The sequence below is a fragment of the Oncorhynchus tshawytscha genome, linkage group LG09, assembly GCF_018296145.1.
Source record: "Oncorhynchus tshawytscha isolate Ot180627B linkage group LG09, Otsh_v2.0, whole genome shotgun sequence".
NCBI classification, from domain to species: domain Eukaryota; kingdom Metazoa; phylum Chordata; class Actinopteri; order Salmoniformes; family Salmonidae; genus Oncorhynchus; species Oncorhynchus tshawytscha.
This window is the reverse complement of record NC_056437.1, coordinates 24067412-24086126: the sequence shown is the minus strand read 5'-3', so window position 1 is coordinate 24086126 and position 18715 is coordinate 24067412. Positions and strand designations below refer to the sequence as shown.

The following is an 18715-nucleotide window of genomic DNA, read 5'->3' as shown; positions in this document are numbered from 1 at the left end:
TGTAGGTTAAGATAATCTCAGTGTGTGAAGTGTGTCCTCTTCTCTCTGCAGGATGCCCCATCCCCATTGGTAGATAGACAGCTATCAGCTCTGAGTATGTAGGTTATGTCTCTCCACTCTACCCCCAGCTCAGGGTCTTTTGCTATCAGCTAGGTTACCTGCTGCCTTCCGCTGTCAGCCAGGCCTCTCGCTAATAGCCAAATTAGCGAGAATCTGAATCTGGTTTATTCTCAGCTCAGTGGGGATGTATCCTCCCTGTGTCCCCCTCTGAATCTGGTTTATTCTCAGCTCTAAGGGGATGTATCCTCCCTGTGTCAGCCTCTGAATCTGGAAAGTCTGAGGGGACAGAATATTTTAGACAATGTTGCAAGTCTGCTAGCATGAGCTTATTTTTGGTCAGGACCAGGATATTTTCTACCTGTGGGCTGGAGTGCTTTTATTTGTTGGTTTTATGTAGGCTATTTTACATATTGGCAATGGCAATAGAAGTTACTTTTAGATTTGTATAATTTTCATTTAGATAGAATTTTGATTAACCACATGACATTGATTTAGAGATACGAAGACATTATTCTAAATGAAATTAAACTGTTTCACGAAAGCATGCATATGAAAATCATAACTGGCACGCAGATCAGTAGAAATGGCACGATAACTTGGCAGTCCAAATGGAAAAGGTGGCCGACCGCTGGCGTAGTGTCAGGAACAGTTTTTTGTCTTCTGGTTAGGCTATATTGATCTCTGGCTCCCTCTTTAGTAATTTGTGTGTCTTCATTTTTAAACGCAGTGCTTAAAGCCTCAGACATGCTCAGTCCCAAACGAAAAAAAATTCTCAAGCTCAGTAGTCCGCATATAGTTGATTTTCTTCAAACATAGGGTGTGTCTATATATGGAAAAATACATGATTAAAAATTCAGACCAATCGATTGGTTGAAAGAACAGCCCCGAATTCCTGGCTTGTGAGGACTATTCAAAGAACCAGTCTCAGACTGAGCTCTGAGGCATTCAGGCCTGAATATTGTTATCATATACACAGAGACACACTCTGTGTGGGCAGAGGGGGCATGCCATGCGGGTAAGCTGTGGATGGTTCAGAGCTTGTTGGAGCAGGTTACATGCTACCTGGTGGGGTAGCAGGAGATCTGGACCTGCCTAGTTGGGTAATGAGAGATCCCTGTGCTCTGCCTGTGGCAGCCCAACAGGGCTGGAAAAGGTATGTCAAGTTTTATTCCTTCATTTTGTTAAGGGAAATGTTATTTCTGCATGCGAGCGAGGCTCTCCGTTAAATAGAGAGGGATTCAGTGGAGCACAGTGGTCAGGCTAGGGATGGGTGCTCTATGTCAGGAAGGCTGACCTGTGTGTGTGTGTGTGTTGCACGGGGCCATGCAACAGGGTCAGACTGGACGCACGTTACAGGAACAGTTCAGAGCTCCACTGTGGACATTGTCTCCTAGACAACTGAGCTCCTGTCAAATGAATGATCCAACACAGGCTCTTAGAGAGAGCAAACACAGCATTTCAGCATGTCTGAATCAGTCAGTCTGTCTCTGTCAGACAAACTGAAGTACACCCCTGTCTGTCTACTGCTACTCAGCTGCAATCGGAATGCAGACCTCTAAATGCGGTCAAACAGAGCTCATTAGTGATCCATTGTGTGTTTCTAGTGGCACGCTGTGTGTACAAGTCTCTTGGTCATTCTATAGTAGCTCTGTGGGTGTTTATCCAGATCAGATTTTACTAGGAGGAATTTCTCAGTTTCCATTTGAACAGAATGTTTTTTTTTTTAAGGACTGCGGCATATATCTGTCAATGTGAGGGGATATAGAGAGAGTATGATAGCAACCTCACCCTAAAACTAATGTATCCCTCCTCATTGTCCAGACTATATTTCCACATCTCGGTGTGATTCAGCACTGGCTCAGGTTATCACCGAGCTTCAGCTCCAATTTCAGCTCCTTCACTCCTGAGCAGCTTTAACCACAGAGAGAGAGAGCCCAGCTGAGAGCACAGCCCCTGTCGTGGGAAGGGAAGGAGTGAAGGGTGGATGGATGGGTGACGGAGCTCTGTTTGTCCTCTCCTGCTCTCCGTCCCCATGCCTTTTCTGTATTGACATACACTACAATCAGAAACTATTCCGACCCCTACACTTTTCACACATTTTGTTATGTTACAGCCTTATTCTTAAATGTATTAAATAGTTTGTTTCCCTTCATCAATCTACATACATACCCCATAATGACAAAGCAAAAACAGGTTTGTATAAATGTTTGCAATTTTATAAAAAAAAAACTGAAATATTACATTAACATAAGTATTCAGACCCTTTACTCAGTACTTTGTTGAAACACCTTGGGCAGCGATTACAGCCTTGAGTCTTCTTGGGTATGACACTACAAGCTTGGCACATTTGTATTTGGGGAGTGTCTCCCATTCTTCTCTGCAGATCCTCTCAAGCTCTGTCAGGTTGGATGGGAGCATTGCTGCACAGCTATTTTCAAGTCTCTCCAGAGATTTTTGATCGGGTTCATGTCCGGAATCTGGGCCACTTAAGGACATTCAGAGACTTGTCCCAAAGCCACTCCTGTCTTGTCTTGGCTGTGTGCTTAGGGTCGTTGTCCTGTTGGAAGGTGAACCTTTGCCCCAGTCTGAGGTCCTAAGCACTCTGTAGCAGGTTTTCATCAAGAATCTCTATGTACTTTGCTCTGTTCATCTTTCCCTCCGTTCATCTTTGCCTCAATCCTGACCAGTTTCCCAGTCCCTGCCGCTGAAAAAGATCTGCACAGCATGATGCTGCCACCATGAAGCTTCACTGTAGTGATCGTGCCAGGTTTCCTCCAGATACTACGCATGGCATTCAGGCCAAAGACATCAATCTTCTTTTCATCAGACCAGATAAGTGTCCTTTAGGTGCCTTTTGGCCAACTCCAAGCGTGCTGTCATGAGCCTTTTACTTCCGTCTGGCCACTCAGGCTTGATTGGTGGAGTGCTGCAGAGATGGGTGTTCTTCCCGGAAGGTTCTACCATCTCCACAGAGGAACCCCGGTGCTCTGTCAGAGTGACCATCGTTTTCTTGGTCACCTCCCTGACCAATGCCCTTCTTCCCGATTTCTCAGTTTGGCCGGGCAGCCAGCTCTAGGAAATGTCTTGGTCTTTTTTTATTTAATCCATTTAAGAATAAGGCTGTAATGTAATAAAATGTGGAAAATGTCAAGGGGTCTGAATCATTTCCGAATGCACTGTCCCTCTTGTTGATGACTGACAAAGTACTACTATGCACCATATATACAAAAGTATGTGGACGCCCCATTAAATGAGTGGATTCTGCTATTTTAGACACACCTATTGCTGACAGGTGTATAAAATCGAGCACACAGCCATGCAATCGCAATAGACAAACATTGGCAGTAGAATGGCCTTACTGAAGAGCTCAATGACTTTCAACGTCATAGGATGCCACCTTTCCAACAAGTCAGTTTGTCAAATTTCTGCCCTGCTAGAGCTGCCCCTGTCGACTGTAAGTGCTGTTTTTGTGAATTGGAAATGTCTAGGAGCAACAATGGCTCAGCCATGAAGTGTTAGGCCACACAATCTTACAGAACGGGACCGCTGAGTGCTGAAGTGCGTACCATATAAAAATCATCCTCAGTTGCAACACTCACGACCGAGTTCCAAACTGCCTCTGGAAGCAACGTCTGTACAATAACTGTTCATCAGAAGCTTAATGAAATTTGCTTCCATGGACAAGCAGCCGCACACAAGCCTAAGATCACCATGCGCAATGCCAAGCGTCGGAAATCTCGCCGCCATTGGTCTCTGGAGCAGTGGAAACGCGTTCTCTGGAGTGATGAATGCCGCTTAACCATATTGCATGTTGACGGACAAATCAGGGTTTGGTGGATGCCAGGACAACGCTACCTGCCCAAATGCAAAGTGGAAACGGTAAAGTTTGGTGGAAGAGGAATGATGGTCTGGGGCTGTTTTTCATGGTTCGGGATAGGCCCCTTAGTTCCAGTGAAGGCAAATGACAATGCCTCTGTGCACAAAGTGAGGGCCATACAGAAATGGTTTGTCGATCGGTGTGGAAGAACTTGACTGGCCTGCATAGAGCCCTGACTTCTACTCCACCGAACACCTTTGGGATTAATTGGAACACAGACTGCGAGCCAGTTCTAATTGCTCAACATCAATGCCCGACCTCACTAATGCTCTTGTGACTGAATGAAAGCAAGTCCCTGCAGCAATGTTCCAACATCTAGTAGAAAGCCTTCTCAGAAGAGTGGAGGATGTTATAGCGGCAAAGGGAGGACCAACTCCATATTAATGCCCATGACTTTGGAATGAGATGTTTGACGAGCTGGTGTCCACATCCATGTAGTGTATGTGATATACAGTGTGAGAAGGCATTGAGCTATAAGAAATGAACAGCGAGAGGGGCCAGGCCTGAGAACTCTTTCTTTGCTGCTCTATTCAATTTATGTAATGCCAGATTTTCTTCTTCCACTGTACGCTGCCAACGCCCTCTCCTAATCCCCTTCCTCCTCATTCCCCTCTCTCTCTCTCTCTCTTTATATCCCTCTCTCCTGCTCTCCTCACTCACTCCCTCTCTCAATCCCCCTTTTCTCTCTCTATTTCTATCCCTTTCTCTCTTTTTCTCCTACCTTTCTCTCAATTTATTTTATTTCCATCACTCTGGTTCTCTCATCCTCCGTTGGTTCGTTGGTTGGATGTGAGTTGTGCTGGTGTAGAAGGGCATGAGTGGAGGAGATGAAAGCGTGGGTTACACAACCCTTTTAGCTAGCTTTAATGTGTCTCATCCCTTTACGACGGTGCACACATCACATCACCAGGATTAGGGTGTCAGGAAGACCAGACAGACAGGGGCTGACGAGCCGCATAGGGGATTCGCCATGGCTCATCTACACGTACGCAACACACACATGAACACACGCACGCATGCACACACACACGCACACACCCTGGTATGGCAAAGGAGAAATCAACAAGAATCCAGTCTCAGATGTATGGGTCATGTTATAAGCCCCACTATATCCACTCATCACTTTCTGGAGGAGAGTTTGTCCTTTGCTGTCACAGTGTGAATGACTTGAACCCAATATAGCCTTTTCACTGTGCTGACGTTCAAATGGATTTACAGATGTGTTTAGTACCAGCAAGCCTATGATGAGGCCAAGTTTTAGCTCTCAATTCTCTGATCCCCTCTCTCTGTGCTAAGAGTGTTGCCCACAGAGAGAGAGAGATAGTATATCACAAAAGTGAGTACACCCCTCACATTTCTGTAAATATTTGAGTATATCTTTTCATGTGACAACACTGAAGAAATGACACTTTGCTACAATGTAAAGTAGTGAGTGTACAGCTTGTATAACAGTGTACATTTGCTGTCCCCTCAAAATAACTCAACACACAGCCATTAATGTCTAAACCGCTGGCAACAAAAGTGAGTACACCCCTAAGTGAAAATGTCCAAATTGGGCCCAAAGTGTCAATATTTTGTGTGGCCACCATCATTTTCCAGCACTGCCTTAACCCTCTTGGGCATGGAGTCCACCAGAGCTTCACAGGTTGCCACTGGAGTCCTCTTCCACTCCTCCATGACGACATCACGAGCTGGTGGATGTTAGACACCTTGCACTCCTCTACCTTCCGTTTGAGGATGCCCCACAGATGCTCAATAGGGTTTAGGTCTGGAGACATGCTTGGCCAGTCCATCACCTTTACCCTCAGCTTCTTTAGCAAGGCAGTGGTCGTCTTGGAGGTGTGTTTCGGGTCGTTATCATGTTGGAATACTGCCCTGCGGCCCAGTCTCCGAAGGGTTTAGATCATGCTCTGCTTCAGTATGTCACAGTACATGTTGGCATTCATGATTCCCTCAATGAACTGTAACTCCCCAGTACCGGCAGCACTCATGCAGCCCCAGACCATGACAATCCCACCACCATGCTGGACTGTAGGCAAGACACACTTCTCTTTGTACTCCTTACCTGGTTGCCGCCACACGCGCTTGACACCATCTGAAACAAATAAGTTTATCTTGGTCTCATCAGACCACGGGACATGGTTCCAGTAATCCATGTCCTTAGTCTGCTTGTCTTCAGCAAACTGTTTGTGGGCTTTCTTGTGCATCATCTTTAGAAGAGGCTTCCTTCTGGGACGACAGCCATGCAGACCAATTTGATGCAGTGTACGGCGTATGGTCTGAGCACTGACAGGCTGACCCCCCACCCCTTCAACCTCTGCAGCAATACTGGCAGCACTCATACGTCTATTTCCCAAAGACAACCTCTGTATATGATGCTGAGCACGTGCACTCAACTTCTTTGGCGTACCATGGCGAGGCCTGTTCTGAGTGGAACCTGTCCAGTTAAACCGCTGATGGTCTTGGCCAACGTGCTGCAGCTCAGTTTCAGCAATCTTCTTATAGCCCAGGCCATCTTTATGTAGAGCAACATTTCTTTTTTTAAGATCCTCAGAGAGTTCTTTGCCATGAGGTGCCATGTTGAACTTCCAGTGACCAGTCAGTATGAGGGAGTGTGAGAGCGATGACACCAAATTTAACACACCTGCTCCCCATTCACACCTGAGACCTTGTAACACTAACGAGTCACATGACACCGGGGAGGGATAATGGCTAATTGGGCCCAATTTGGACATTTTCACCGAGGGGTGTACTCACTTTTGTTGCCAGCGATTTAGACATTAATGGCTGTGTGTTTAGTTATTTTGAGGGGACAGCAAATGTACACTGTTATACAAGCTGTACACTCACTACTTTACATTGTAGCAAAGTGTCATTTCATCAGTGTTGTCACATGAAAAGATATACTCAGATATTTACAAAAATGTGAGGGGTGTACTCACTTTTGTGATATACTGTATATATCAGTTTCATGCTGCCAGTATAACCAGGGGCTTTAGCTGGGTGAGGGTGCACCGGTACTCAGGTAACCAGCTTTCCAAACATCAGGTGGATTAATATATATATATGTGTGTGCAGCATGTGTTTGCCATGGGACTGTCTTTTAGGAGAAGAGGAATGATTTATCTGCTTCATCTGAGATGAAGATGTAATTCAGATCACTCTCTGAGGGATGAATAGGAATTCCTGTAGTGTCTAGAAACAAGTGGTGTTAGCAGTGTGTTTGTGGTGTATATTGTGGGGGTATTTATGATTCTCAGCTAATCCATGTATGCTGATTCGTACATACAGTACTCTTACCATATCACTGTTTTATTGGATTTACCTCACCTCAGTTTACATGTCGGTGGATGGGCTTAATGGCTGCTGGTCTGCCCTGGTGTGTGTGTGGAGCAGCTGCATCTCCTGAAGCGCTCTCTCTCTCCCGAGACCCCAGTGCAGAGAGAGATAGCATGGAGGAGGAAAAAATATGGACCAAGGCAGGGAGGCTGGGGGAGGGAGAGGTCAGGACAGAGATTGTGAGAATGCGGGGATTGGAGCTCCGTTGGGACTTGAACACATCTGAATCCAAAGGGGAAGGAAGGTGAGCTATGGCATCCATATGTGCAGGTTTTTCTCATCTCCAAGCCCTGGGATATTTTAGTCTATGCAGTCAGGGTTAGGTCTGAGTTTAAATTAATGTATTTGAAGCACTGAAAGCACCACTACCACAGACTGTTGAGTTGAGATTTCTCAGTGTTTTTTGTTCTCTGCTAGGAATATGTGCTCTGCCAGTGTCCTAGTCATCCCAGCAAGATTGCTGCCATCATATAACACTCTGAAAGCATAGTACAACCTATAATATCAGGGTTTGCACTGCATGCATATCGTCTCTCTCTCTCTCTCTTCCTCACTTCCTCCCTCCTCCTCCTCCCTTCCTCTGTGGTGTGGTGTGGTGTGGTGTGGTGATGACCTGCATATGGCATAACACACCACAGAGAGCAGCCTCCCTGGTAACCACAGCGCCCAGCCAGAGAGTAGTCTCCAGGGACCATCATTAGAGAAGCATGCTACCCTGCTCATGCTCTGTTTATGAAATCATATGCTGACCAAGGCTGATTCCTCTGCTTATGCTGAATAAACAAAATAATAAGGTTTACCGAATTGACTTATAAAATGTGCAGTTTACATGAATATTGCATATAAATCTTGTAGATTATACATAATTATGTAACTACAAAAAAATACTGGAGTGGTGTCATTTACATAGTTGGTGAAATATTGTGTTGTTTACATAGTTGGTGAAATATCCAACTCTGCAGTTTTTGTTGCAAAGAGAATCATCAGATTGTTTGTTTTAGTACTGCCCATATGTAGCTTGTTTTTGGTTGCAGGTACGGCTGAATAATTGCAACATTTAGTTGGAGCTAAGTCTTAAAGTAATGATGGACTGTTGTTTCTCTTTTCTTATTTGAGCTGTTCTTGCCAAAATATGGACTTGGTCTTTTACCAAATAGGGCTATCTTCTATATAACACCCTACCTTGTCACACCACAACTGATTGGCTCAAACGCATTAAGAAGGAAATAAATTCCACAAATGAACTTTTAACAAGGCACGCCTGTTAATTGAAATGCATTCCAGGTGACTACCTCATGAAGCTGGTTGAGTGAATGCCAAGAGTGTGCAAAGCTGTCATCAAGGGAAAAGGTGGCTACTTTGAAGAATCTAAAATCTAAAATATATTTTGATTTGTTTAACCCATTTTTGATTGGTACATGATTCCATATGTGTTGTTTCATAGTTTTGATGTCTTCACTATTATTCTACAATGTACAACATTTTAAAAATAAAGGAAAACCCTTGATAAGTTGGTGTGTCCAAACTTTTGACTGGTACTATATATATTTTGAATAATATACAGTGCATTCAGAAAGTATTCAGGCCCCTTCCCTTTTTCCACATTTTGTTACATTACAGCCTTATTCTAAAAGGTATTAAATAAAACATTTCCCCCATCACTCTACACAATAACAAAGCAAAAACAGGTTTTTAGAAATGTTTGCAAATGTATATATAACATTTAAAAAACGGATACCTGATTTATGAGAATCGAATTTGCATGTTGTTTCCAATGATCATCTTGAGATGTTTCTACAACTTGGAGTCCACCTGTGGTAAATTCAATTGATTAGACATGATTTGGAAAGACACACACCTGTCTATATAAGGTCCCACAGTGCATGTCAGAGCAAAAACCAAGCCATGATGTCGAAGACAGGATTGTGTTGACGCACAGATCTGGAGAAGGGTACAAACATTTTTCTGCGGCATTGAAGGTTCCCAAGAACACAGTGGCCTCCATCAATCTTAAATGGAAGAAATTTGGAACCACCAAGACTCTTCCTAGAGCTCGCCACCCGGCCAAACTAAGCAATCGGGGGAGAAGGGCCTTGGTCAGGGAGGTGACCAAGAACGTGATGGTCACTCTGACAGAGCTCCAGATTTCCTTTGGGGAGATAGGAGAACCTTCCAAAAGAACAACCATCTCTGCGGCAATCCACCAATCAGGCCATTATTGTAGCCAGACGAAAGCCACTCCTCAGTTAAAGGCACATGACAGCCCGCTTGGAGTTTGCCAAAAGGCACCAAAAGTACTCTCAGACCATGAGAAACAATATTCTCTGGTCTGATGAAACCAAGATTGAACTATTTAGCCTGAATGCCATGCGTCACGTCTGGGGGAAACCTGCCACCATCCCTACGGTAAAGCATAGAGGTGGCAGCATCATGTTGTGGGGATGTTTTTCAGTGGCAGGGACTGGGAGACTAGTCAGGATCGAGGGAAAGATAAACAGAGCAAAGTCCTTGATGAAAACCTGCTCCACAGCGCTCAGATTGGGGCGACGTTTCACCTTCCAACAGGACAATAAACCTAAGCACACAGCTAAGACAACGCAGGTGTAGCTTCGGGACAAATCTCTGAATGTCTGAGTGGCCCAGCCAGAGCCCGGACTTGAACCCAATCTAACATCTCTGGAGAGACCTGAAAATAGCTGTGCGGCGATGCTCCCCATCTAACCTGACAGCGCTTGAGAGGATCTACAGAGAAGAATGGGATAAACTCCCCAAATACAGGTGTGCCAAGCTTGTAGCGTCATACCCAAGAGGCTGTAATCACTGCCAAAGTTGCTTCAACAATGTACTGAGTAAAGGGTCTGAATACTTGTGTAAATGTGATATTTCCTTTTTTTAAAAATGTTTAGACACTTGCCCAAAAATCTAAAAACATGTTTTTGCTTTTACAGTATGGGGGGGTATTGTGTGTAGATTGATTAGGGGGGGATAATTTGATCAATTTTAGAATAAGGCTGTAACGTAACAAAATGTGGAAAAAGTCAAGGAGTCTGAATACTTTCAGAATGTACTGTATATATTTACAAAAAATATATATGGGTATTGGAAATGATGCACACAATTACACTGATAGAGGCCACAAAAAGGCTGATCTACCCTCAACAACAAAAAAACGGAGAGATAAAATGAATAAATATTGTGTGTCATGGGCGTCGTAAGAAGTGGACCAAGGTGCAGGTTGGTGAGCGTACATATTCCTTTTTATTAGAATGTCACCAACAAAACCAATAAACAATACAAAACGACCATGAAGCTCAACAGGGATATGATGTCTCTAACGAAGTTAAGTACCCACACTGAAACGAGGGAAAAAGGGCTACCTAAGTATGATTCCCAATCAGAGACAACGATAGACAGCTGTCCCTGATTGAGAACCATACCCGGCCAAAACAAAGAAATACCAAAACATAGAAAATAGAACATAGAATGCCCACCCAAATCACACTCTGACTGAACCAAAATAGAGACATAAAAAGCTCTTTAAGGTCAGGGCGTGACATTGTGTTATTTCTAAGCATCCAAAATGTGGGTTTTTGTAGCTGTAGTTTCAACATACTGTAGTTCTCTGACTTTCACCATGGCATGGCCTTGCCAACGCATCTGTGTTATGCCATAAAATGAAGTGGCCAAGCTGCAAAGTATAGTGTAGGCTGTGATTTATGTAGCTTAATGTACAGTACACGTGTATTTGCAGTAGAGGGGTAACTTTAGTGCTCTCTGAGGGAGGAAGCAGGCAGGCTGTGCTGAGAGAAAGACTGTGAAGGGAGAGTTTGTTTGGCCAAGACGTGTCATACTGTACCTAATGCAGTCTCTACATCCCTACAGGACATGGGTTTGATGTCTCGGTACCCCTGTAGTTTAGGCTCGGGATCCTTTTATGTAGGAAGAGGTAGGGGGTGCAGTGTATGGAGGGGAAGTGGGGGGTATAGTATGTGGTGAAGTTGCGTGGGGCCCAGGGTTGAAACATTTCTCTCTTGGCCAATGTGCTTTCCTGCCTCTCCACAACCCTCCAATCAAAATACAGGGTTTATTTATTTAAACTGAGGTGCCAAGTCTGTCAAAAAGTCTACCCACTGGTCAAGCAGAGCAGACCACCAGTTCCCCAGTCCTCAAATCCTGATGAGAACAGTTTTGCAGGGGAAAATAAACACTGGTAGATCAATGGGTCGTGTGTGTGTGTGCGTGCATGTGCGCAAGCTTGTGTGTCTCTCTCTGTGTTTGATTGGGTGGGGATGTTAATGTGGAGTTGTACAGCTAGTTTGGAGAGCAGTAGATTGGCCACTGATTGCTTTGGGCTCTAGTTCAATCAGGCTGTGAGGAACCCTTTTCCCTCCCCCTCCTTGAGTTATTTGGCAGTATGACCGGTGGCACCATGTCAGCACCAACTGGTGCAGCACACAGCCATGCAGGGAGGCCATCTGCTAGTGGGACACAAGATGGTACTGGAAAATGGTACGCTATAGACACAGGGAAAACACTAGGAAGACGCAGGGAAGACACAGGGAACAGTACACTATAGACACAGGGAAAAGTACACTATAGACACAGGGAAAAGTACACTATAGACACAGTGAAGACACAGGGAACAGTACACTATAGACACAGGGAAAAGTACACTATAGACACAGTGAAGACACAGGGAACAGTACACTATAGACACAGGTGAAGACGGGGAACAGTACACTATAGACACAGGGAACAGTACACTATAGACACAGGGAAGACAGGGAACAGTACACTATAGACACAGTGAAGACACAGGGAACAGTACACTATAGACACAGGGAACAGTACACTATAGACACAGTGAAGACACAGGGAACAGTACACTATAGACACAGTGAAGACAGGGAACAGTACACTATAGACACAGTGAAGACACAGGGAACAGTACACTATAGACACAGGGAACAGTACACTATAGACACAGGGAAGACACAGGGAACAGTACACTGTAAAATCAAGGAAGACACAGGGAACAGTGCACTATAGACACAGGGAAGACACAGAGAACAGTACACTATAGACACAGGGAAGACACAGGGAACAGTACACTATAGACACAGGGAAGACACAGGGAACAATACACTGTAAAATCAGGGAAGACACAGGGAACAGTACACTATAGACACAGGGAAGACACAGGGAACAGTACACTGTAAAATCAGGGAAGACACAGGGAACAGTACACTATAGACACAGGGAAGACACAGGGAACAATACACTGTAAAATCAGGGAAGACACAGGGAACAGTACACTAAAGACACAGGGAAGACACAGGGAACAGTTCACTGTAAAATCAGGGAAGAAACAGGGAACAGTACACTATAGACACAGGGAAGACACAGGGAACAGTACACTATAGACACAGGGAAGACACAGGGAACAGTACACTATAGACACAGGGAAGACACAGGAAACAGTACACTGTAAAATCAGGGAAGACACAGGGAACAGTACACTATAGACACAGGGAAGACACAGGGAAAAGTACACTGTAAAATCAGGGAAGACACAGGGAACAGTACACTATAGACACAGGGAAGACACAGGGAACAGTACACTGTAAAATCAGGAAGACACAGGGAACAGTACACTATAGACACAGGGAAGACACAGGGAACAGTACACTATAGACACAGGGAAGACACAGGGAACAGTACACTATAGACACAGGGAAGACACAGGGAACAGTACACTATAGACACAGGGAAGACACAGGGAACAGTACACTATAGACACAGGGAAGACACAGGGAACAGTACACTATAGACACAGGGAAGACACAGGGAACAGTACACTATAGACACAGGGAAGACACAGGGAACAGTACACTGTAGACACAGGGAACAGTACACTATAGACACAGGGAAGACACAGGGAACAGTACACTATAGACACAGGGAAGACACAGGGAACAGTACACTATAGACACAGGGAAGACACAGGGAACAGTACACTATAGACACAGGGAAGACACAGGGAACAGTACACTATAGACACAGGGAAGACACAGGGAACAGTACACTATAGACACAGGGAAGACACAGGGAACAGTACACTATAGACACAGGAAGACACAGGGAACAGTACACTATAGACACAGGGAAGACACAGGGAACAGTACACTATAGACACAGGGAACAGGACAAAGGGAAGACACAGGGAACAGTACACTATAGACACAGGGAAGACACAGGGAACAGTACACTATAGACACAGGGAAGACACAGGGAACAGTACACTGTAAAATCAGGGAAGACACAGGGAACAGTACACTATAGACACAGGGAAGACACAGGGAACAGTACACTGTAAAATCAGGGAAGACACAGGGAACAGTACACTATAGACACAGGGAACAGTACACTATAGACACAGGGAAGACAGGGAACAGTACACTATAGACACAGGGAACTATAGACACAGGGAAGACACAAGGAACAGTACACCATAGACACAGGGAACAGTACACTATAGACACAGGGAAGACACAGGGAACAGTACACTATAGACACAGGGAACAGTACACTATAGACACAGGGAAGACAGACACAGGGAAGACACAGGGAACAGTACACTGTAAAATCAGGGAAGACACAGGGAACAGTACACTATAGACACAGGGAACAGTACACTATAGACACAGGGAAGACACAGGGAACAGTACACTATAGACACAGGGAAGACACAGGGAACAGTACACTGTAGACACAGTGAAGACACAGGGAACAGTACACTATAGACACAGGGAAGACACAGGGAACAGTACACTATAGACACAGGGAAGACAGGGAACAGTACACTATAGACACAGGGAAGACACAGGGAACAGTACACTATAGACATAGGGAAGACACAGGGAACAGTACACTATAGACACAGGAAGACACAGGGAACAGTACACTATAGACACAGGGAAGACACAGGGAACAGTACACTATAGACACAGGACACAGGGAACAGTACACTGTACACTATAGACACAGGGAAGACACAGGGAACAGTACACTATAGACACAGGGAAGACACAGGGAACAGTACACTATAGACACAGGGAAGACACAGGGAACAGTACACTATAGACATAGGGAAGACACAGGGAACAGTACACTATAGACACAGGGAAGACACAGGGAACAGTACACTATAGACACAGGGAAGACACAGGGAACAGTACACAGGGAAGACACAGGGAACAGTATAGACACAGGGAAGACACAGGGAACAGTACACTATAGACACAGGGAAGACACAGGGAACAGTACACTATAGACACAGGGAAGACACAGGGAACAGTACACTATAGACACAGGGAAGACACAGGGAACAGTACACTATAGACACAGGGAACAGTACACTATAGACACAGGGAAGACACAGGGAACAGTACACTATAGACACAGGGAAGACACAGGGAACAGTACACTATAGACACAGGGAAGACACAGGGAACAGTACACTATAGACACAGGGAACAGTACACAGGGAACAGTACACTGTAAAATCAGGGAAGACACAGGGAACAGTACACTATAGACACAGGGAAGACACAGGGAACAGTACACTATAGACACAGGTGAAGACACAGGGAACAGTACACTATAGACACAGGAAGACACAGGGAACAGTACACTATAGACACAGGGAACAGTACACTATAGACACAGGTGAAGACACAGGGAACAGTACACTATAGACACAGGGAACAGTACACTATAGACACAGGGAACAGTACACTATAGACACAGGTGAAGACACAGGGAACAGTACACTATAGACACAGGGAACAGTACACTATAGACACAGGTGAAGACACAGGGAACAGTACACTATAGACACAGGAAGACACAGGGAACAGTACACTGTAAAATCAGGGAAGACACAGGGAACAGTACACTATAGACACAGGGAAGACACAGGGAACAATACACTGTAAAATCAGGGAAGACACAGGGAACAGTACACTATAGACACAGGGAAGACACAGGAACAGTTCACTGTAAAATCAGGGAAGAAACAGGGAACAGTACACTATAGACACAGGGAAGACACAGGGAACAGTACACTATAGACACAGGGAAGACACAGGGAACAGTACACTATAGACACAGGGAAGACACAGGAAACAGTACACTGTAAAATCAGGGAAGACACAGGGAACAGTACACTATAGACACAGGGAAGACACAGGGAAAAGTACACTGTAAAATCAGGGAAGACACAGGAACAGTACACTATAGACACAGGGAAGACACAGGGAACAGTACACTATAGACACAGGGAAGACACAGGGAACAGTACACTATAGACACAGGGAAGACACAGGGAACAGTACACTATAGACACAGGGAAGACACAGGGAACAGTACACTATAGACACAGGGAACAGTACACTATAGACACAGGGAACAGTACACTATAGACACAGGGAAGACACAGGGAACAGTACACTATAGACACAGGGAAGACACAGGGAACAGTACACTATAGACACAGGGAACAGTACACTATAGACACAGGGAAGACACAGGGAACAGTACACTATAGACACAGGGAAGACACAGGGAACAGTACACTATAGACACAGGGAAGACACAGGAACAGTACACTATAGACACAGGGAACAGTACACTATAGACACAGGGAACAGTACACTGTAAAATCAGGGAAGACACAGGGAACAGTACACTATAGACACAGGGAAGACACAGGGAACAGTACACTATAGACACAGGTGAAGACACAGGGAACAGTACACTATAGACACAGGTGAAGACACAGGGAACAGTACACTATAGACACAGGGAAGACACAGGGAACAGTACACTATAGACACAGGGAACAGTACACTATAGACACAGGTGAAGACACAGGGAACAGTACACTATAGACACAGGGAACAGTACACTATAGACACAGGGAACAGTACACTATAGACACAGGTGAAGACACAGGGAACAGTACACTATAGACACAGGGAACAGTACACTATAGACACAGGTGAAGACACGGGGAACAGTACACTATAGACACAGGGAACAGTACACTATAGACACAGGTGAAGACACATGGAACAGTACACTATAGACACAGGGAAGACACAGGGAACAGTACACTATAGACACAGGTGAAGACACAGGGAACAGTACACTATAGACACAGGGAAGACACAGGGAACAGTACACTATAGACACAGGTGAAGACACAGGGAACAGTACACTGTAGACACAGGGAACAGTACACTATAGACACAGGGAAGACACAGGGAACAGTACACTATAGACACAGGTGAAGACACAGGGAACAGTACACTATAGACACAGGGAAGACAGGCTCTACATCCCCTGTTGTTGAAGTGTCAGTGCTTTTAACTAACACTGTGGTAAAATTAGGTTATTATAACATAGCTAGTTGAGAACAGAATATGTTCCTTGGGCAAGTTATCACCTCTCTATTTAAGGCCTGGTGAAGTCACCTTACATGGCAGCTTGGTTGACAGCAGGGTACACTAGATCAATGTTAATATTTTACTGTATTACAAAATCAACTCCATATAGTTGGACAAAGACTATAATGCAATTGGTCCAGAGTGGCCGATATCTGTTTTCTCCACAGACTGGAAGAGGATAGATAGTGTACACAAACTCCTGCTTGATGGGCCAAATGGTTCCGCCCTAACGTTCTTTGAGGTCTCTACCAAGTGTTTCATGACCAGCAGGTGTGTGTGTGTGTTCTGTAATCTGTATGTATTTATACAGGACTCCTTGCCCAGCGTGTGCACTGGGGGGTAGCTCATTCATTTCTAATGGAATCTCAGTGTGGCTGGCTGCCCATTGTATGACAAGGCTGTCTGAGGTAGTGACAGGTGCTCAACTGGACTCCTGGCCCTAAACCCAGGCTCTGCTCACCATCACACAGTCACACTCTAGGTGGTTGGAGAACCACAACTACTATTGGCAGCCGCTGTCTTTTAAACTACAACTTACTGTAATTATAAAGTATTCCAACTTGAAGTGATAGCCTAATTGAAACAAGGGTGAGAGGAGGTAGTGTCAAGTTGTTCTAATCATACCTACAAAGACATGACCAAATATTTTTCACAAAATGGTGCAACCAGTTTCACAGAAGGCCGTCATTTACAGGAAAAGGATAGAGAAGACAAAATGGAGGGAAGAGGCAAGATTAGGTTGGGCTGTGTTTAGTGGTTTGGTTACCCCGTGGCCCCTCTGGCTAACACATGCTCTGATGTATTGGGATGAAGAGGGACTGTGCTTTGTGGTGTGGGCCCCTGTCTGCAGGGCCACAGTGTGCCCTGTCTGTCTGTGTTGAGAGGATTACTGCTGCAGTGAGTATGCTCCTGCTCTATCCTCAGGCTGGGAGTGAAGAGGAGAGAAAGAGAGGCTCCATCGGGCCCAGCAGTCAGACGGAATCAAATCCAGGGTTAAGACACCGTGTCCAGGGGGCTCCGCCTTTGAAGTGGGCTGTGGGATTCTTCTCTGGAGCGAGGGATCAGATGGTGAGAGGGAGGGAGAGAGTAGGAGGTGCAGGGTTCAGCTCAACGGACAGGCCTGGAGGCTAGCTGGGATAGCTTAAATATGTTAGCGCCACTAACGCACAGTCACTGAGCTCTCCCTCTGCTCCCACTTCCTCTCTGTTTCTCTCTCTCTCTCTCTCTCTCTTTCTCCCTCTTCCTTTCTTTCTCCCTCCCCGTCAACCCTCTCCCTCATTCTCTCCCTCCTTTATCTCCCTCTATTTCTGCATGCCAGTAGAGGTTGTAGTATGGAGCCTGCTGGTTTGGAGGATTTAAGAGTAGAAAGCAGTGTCAGGTACACTGGTTCAAGGAAAGAGACTGTCAGGATTACTTTACAAAAATACTGCAGAGGAGGAATTACGTGGGGCTGATGGATGAGAGGGAGAGCCAATGTGATATAAGGAAGAGGGAGGATGTGGAGAAGAGTGAGAAAGAGAGGGAGAAAACTAGTTTAGCAGATTGTGGTGTGTGTGCGCGTGTGTGTGTGCATGTGGATTATCCTGCAAAATCACCTAATGTTCTTAGCAACTAAAAGTAACTGTCCAGTGAAAATCTAACTTTTAAAAGTTAATATTTTGTTAAGAATGTTGTCCTATACTCGTAAAACATACATTTGAGAAAACTCACTTCAAAAACCCCATCTCAAACAGACCATTTAAAAAAAAATCCTCATAAAGGATGATGTCATCCTACTGAGGAGGATGAGCTGGCCAATCAGCAGTCTACTCTCATTAATAATTTTAATGACCAGTTTGCCCAAAACACACCATTCCAACACATAAAAGCTGTTTTCAACCTATTTAACTCATTTAACTCATATTGCAATTAATTATAGGTAATGTTTCAT

General features: G+C 44.9%; 1 protein-coding gene across 3 annotated transcripts in view; it reads left to right on the top strand.

Moving 5' to 3' along the window:
- LOC112257614 (roundabout homolog 1) overlaps nt 1-18715 on the top strand; it is a 178245-nt gene that overhangs the window by 108826 nt on the left and 50704 nt on the right. Inside the window, exon 1 of one of the 3 annotated variants that reach the window (XM_024431313.2) lies at nt 1079-1213. The exons of the other annotated variants lie outside the window; for them this stretch is intronic. The gene's annotated coding sequence lies outside the window, so the exon portion shown is untranslated. Of the gene's footprint in view, nt 1-1078; nt 1214-18715 lie in introns of those variants that run through there. 3 annotated transcript variants of the gene reach the window in all.